The 5,000-nt window shown below is 42.2% G+C and overlaps 1 protein-coding gene across 1 annotated transcript in view; it reads right to left on the reverse strand.

Moving 5' to 3' along the window:
* Positions 1-5,000, reverse strand: part of carmil3 (capping protein regulator and myosin 1 linker 3) — a 97,920-nt gene that overhangs the window by 69,343 nt on the left and 23,577 nt on the right.

A 5,000-nucleotide genomic window follows, 5' to 3' on the forward strand; every position in this document is an offset into this window, starting at 1 on the left:
ACCCTCTCCAGTCAGGACTGTTGTTTCTACACAGTAAAGTAGAAAAAAAAAAAAATTCAACAGGCCGCAGGGTTTTCTAAAGACAAAACATTCCTCAAACACAACGACAAGTAAGCTAGGTTGAATGCTCCATTTGCATGTCAGCTGTCAAATCTTTTTATGATCGAGCGACGCGTACCCTCTTCCTCAATATGTCTGGGAAAGGAAATGGGGGGGCTTAACAAGTTACCAGCAGGGAGGTAGAGGAGAAGACATATGGCATTTTACAGCTGTTTCTGAGCCCTGGATTCTGCATCTGACGAGCATATCATTCCCCTTCTCTATTATCTTCCCAAACTTCTAACAAAACTGAACAGAGACATAGAGGACAGCAAGTGAGCCAGAGAGAGAATGACAGAGGAATACACTTAACACGTTACCCAGGGAGGGTCTTGTTAAACAAACAGCCAGTTCTAATGTCAGATAAGACGAGGGCTGTCAGATGACGACACGCGTCGTACTGTCGGGGGAAACATTTATGTAAAACATCGTGATGCAGAATGAGGACGAAAAGTCTTTCGAAACTACAGAGTAGTCAAAAGTATTAGGACACTGGTGCGTTTTCATTGTTTTGGGTCTGTACTCCGGCACAGTGGATTTGAAATGAAACAACGACTGTTAGGTTTAAGTGCTGAATTTCAGCTTCAGTTACAATCCCAAACATGTCAGTCCTGGTTGATTGGCGACCCCTGGGAACGGCAAATGGATGTTTCGGTTACAGCTCCCAAGGCATGTGCATCGACCACTGGGGACAGCAAACGTTCCTTAAGCAGCTACTCTGTCAGAAATGCAGTAGAAGAGCATGAATCATAGGTCTGTTTACAATGCACCCAAATAAAGGGGGGAAGGGGAGGATGAAGCGCTGAATTAACGATCAAGCTGTACTGGTATTGGCGTTTTCCACAACACGTCCAGTATGTGCACGCCCACGCAGTATGTGCACGCACCTTTCCTGTCAATGCCTTGTGCGGGGGGGGGGGCGGGGGGGGATGATTCTTTTCACATAAGAGTCGCACCTCCTATTTTCTTCAATTCTAAATCAATTCACAGACATCGTCTGGAACGTGACGGCCTCCCCTCGCTATGCAGACGGCTCGGAAAAGTCGGATCTGCGCCACGAGAGCAAAGCGTACACACTGCAACAAAGCCTTTGGGCACACTCTAAATTGAATAATTCCGAGGGAAGAATAAGCTTGACATGACTCATGCAATATACAAGCCTTGCAAGATGAAGGTGAAAAGTTTTGGGAATGGTGCAAACAAGAGAGGTTTGCAGCAAGAGGTCACGTACACCATCTCCCAGAGGCCACGGTTTGCTAACTGTAGCACTGAATTTCAATGATTTTACAACACTTTCAGCCAACTCTGATTGGGCAAAGAAAAGTACACAGGTCCATAGCTTGATTTTTTGAATCAAACTATGGGTTCCCCTCCACTTAATACGGTGTTTATCTTAATGTTACTTTACACAGAAGTTTGACCTTCACTGTGCAGAATGATGTGTGAATGTGCAGAGTCTGACACTAGAAGGCTGTTGTCAATATCCTCCCTGAAGGGGGGAAATGTCTCAGAGCTTACCTTAATACTGTGTGCATTCCCAGCAGGATTATGTGACATCCAGTGTTTCCTCTATGTTGATAGCATAGTGGCAGTGCGCCACGGTAAAATTTCCAGCGCCACGGTATCAGAAATAGGGCAGACGCACAACAGGGTTTCCGCTATGTACACCACGCACCACCGTTCCTTCGGCTGTTTATGAAAAGTCATAAAGTCGTAGAGCAGCCTGCTCTACTGAACTCAAGCGAACTGTTTTTGGCTCTCTCTCCCCCTAGGGTGAGCAGAGCAACTGGAACAGTGACAGGACGTCATCACTCGCGAAGTCATGGCAACCAAATAAACAACAGGGCAAGTACTACTTCACTCAATAAGTGATAAACAGCGACGAAAGCCGCGACATGGAATCCGCACTCACGCGGGTCCCGTGAAATTTGACAGCTACAGTTTATTGGAAAATAGTGTTGGGCACACTGACTTTGATGAATTTACTGTTTATCAGACCCCAGATGAGACAAGAAGCTAATGTTAGCTAACACTGCTGTGACGGCCCCTCTGCCTCTGACTCCCATTGCAGGAGAATGCTGTATTCCTCCGACACGCTGTATTAACGTTAATGTTTTAAAACAGTTTTCCAGGTTAGTGGGGGTGCATACCGCTCAAAACCGACATGAAAAACGTAGCTAGTAATGTTTACTCAGCGTTTAGTTTCGTTGTTAAACTGTGTGTGTAAAATGGCGCGGTGACGTTAAATCACCCTACGGTACTGTCTATTTCCTGGATGGTTTCAAGGTAACGGTTGCAGCTAACATTTAAGCTTCAGATAAGCCCGTACACTGACGTCCAATTATTGGCGTCTTTTGGTGAGGAAGTAACCTCCTTAAATGTGCATATGACAAGTGTTGTATAAAGTACTAGAAAGCAATTGAGTAAAAGTACAAGTATCGTACTAGAAAAAGACTTTGGTAGAAGTGAAAGTTACCTTTTAGAATATTACTTAATTAAAAGTCTTAAAGTATCTGATATATACTGTACTTAAGTATCAAAAGTAATTTTCTGATATTTAATGTACTTAAGTATTTGAAGTAAAAGTTGTTTTTTTTTTTTTTTTTAAAGCATAAAGCATAGGGTTCCCATATCTTCTTAATCTCACTCATCAAATCAAAATCACATTCTTTTCTAGGACTTTTCAGGCACAATTATCTTAAGTTCAAAGAACAAACAGCAGATTTTTAGAGCTGACATCAATGTACAGAAACATTTCTTGCAACACTCGTGTATGACGTTATCTTCACCACTACCCTGTTCAATGAGTTCACCACTATCGTCGGGGTGGTCGCAGGGCTCAACATAAAAAAAAATCCCCACTGGCCCCCGGGGCCAGTAGATCAGAGTTTTGCTGGCCCCTTCTACATTTTTACTGGCCCTGAAAGAAATATCATAGGTGTGATTGGAAAAGGACAAAAAAAGCAGGAAAATATACGCTGCACCTATGCTTTAGAAAATGGTTCTAACCCAGCTAGCCACTGCCACTGGATGTTGTGCCATTAGCAGCAAAGCTAGACCAGGGTTCATCAACTACATTTTTCCAAGGGCCAGAATTTTTTAAGCAGACACTCCAGGGGCCGGACTTTCAAATAAAGAAAATAAAATTATACCTAATACGCATCATCTTGTTTGATATTTTCACTTTCTTACTAAATTAATGCTATATTTTTTACATTAGTAAGCAAACCTCTAAAAACATGGAAAATCCATAATGATAACTAGATAGGCTACTTAACTAGAAAATGATCTCAGATTAGTCCTGTATGCCTAATTTGAAATAAGACAATTCTGTTTCTAAATAATACAACCAGCAACATCGTCAAGAATGAAGAACGCGTCATTCACGTGCATATTAAGTAGCCACATGTATTTGTTTTGGTCTTAAAATACATCCATAGGTTTACCGCTCCAGCGGAGAGGATGGCTTCGTTTGACGACAGACCTACGTTTACAAGAGTTTGTCCAAAGTTCAAGATTGGTTGCAAATTAAGATAAACAGTTAGACTACAAACTGACATCTTTCATTTTAGCTCGTTTGTAAAGTCGCTGTTTGCAGAGTAGAGCTGTGTTTGCACAGCGCGGTGGACGAGAGTGGACAGCGCAGACTGAGATATGGGTTTCTACGTGTTTCCGCCTGTAGAACAGGTAGGTGGGTTATTGATAAGTATTGACTCTTTAATCATGGAGGTTTTATTGTAGGCTACCTACTTACAGTAACGAGTGTAGCGTTAGTTCATCTGCGCCATCGACGGTAAATAATCCTCGGTAACGTTTCCAGTCAGTACATGTGCTGCGTGAAGTAACGCACACACCAGTGACTGTGGCTGCAACCAGCCCGGAGTGTGCGTAATGCAATCTAGGAGCAGTGATTCGCCAAACCTCCCTTATTGCAGTCGCACACATTTCTTCTAATTTTATTTTTTAGTAACGAGTAACGAAGATGCTTAGTGGAAATATAACGGAGTAAAAGTATACATTTTATCTAGGAAATGTAGTGGAGTAAAAGTGAAAGTTGACATAAATTTAAATAGCAAAGTAAAGTAAAGATATGTGAAATTTCTACTTAAGTACAGTAACGAAGTATTTGTACTCCGTTACATTACAACACTGCATATGACAATTATTCACCTCAATGATACATTCATTCATTTTAATTTATAATAGACCCCTGGACTGTAACATTTCAGATGTGTTTGAGCAAGATTTCTGCTCATGTCCAAAACTTTGTGCACATTCAAAGTACAGTATATCTGTGTTCTGTGATTTGGAGGAGACGATGAGTCGTGACATTTTGAGAAAAATAAAGTTAGGTTAGTAGGCTATTACAAGAATAAAGTCACTATATTTCAGAAACTAATCTATACCTGCACCATAGTCTGCTGCTGTGCATTACGTGATAGCTCTGATGGCATACGGCAGATCTCAGACCTCCTGACAGACTCAGAGCCCCGTTTGGGTCTCTGGTCTCTGAATGACACAAATAGTTTAGCTAGAGAAGTGGCTGTATGCTGCTACACATCGGAGGTGGAAAACGTAAACTACAGAAATACACGGAGCACAAACGCAACACATCTACCGCAGCATGCCCACAGCTGTGAGCGCATCCATAAACCTGAAGCTGTGCTGCATTTTACAGAAAGAGTGGACACTAAGCAGGTCTGCTTCAGAGCTCCATGTGTCTGAGTCTGAACCGTAGACTGGAAAAGTCACGTCACAGGAACTTCAAACTAAATCATTAGCATTGCGCTCCTAAACTTTGTGTTGATGGCATCAATGTATTACACTGATTTGGCTAGGATTCTTCCCAAAACTTCACCCGGCTTTCCTCACGGAGAGAGACGGTTGCTAGGTGATAGCAA

The sequence above is a fragment of the Perca fluviatilis genome, chromosome 11 (genome assembly GCF_010015445.1).
Source record: "Perca fluviatilis chromosome 11, GENO_Pfluv_1.0, whole genome shotgun sequence".
NCBI classification, from domain to species: Eukaryota; Metazoa; Chordata; class Actinopteri; order Perciformes; family Percidae; genus Perca; species Perca fluviatilis.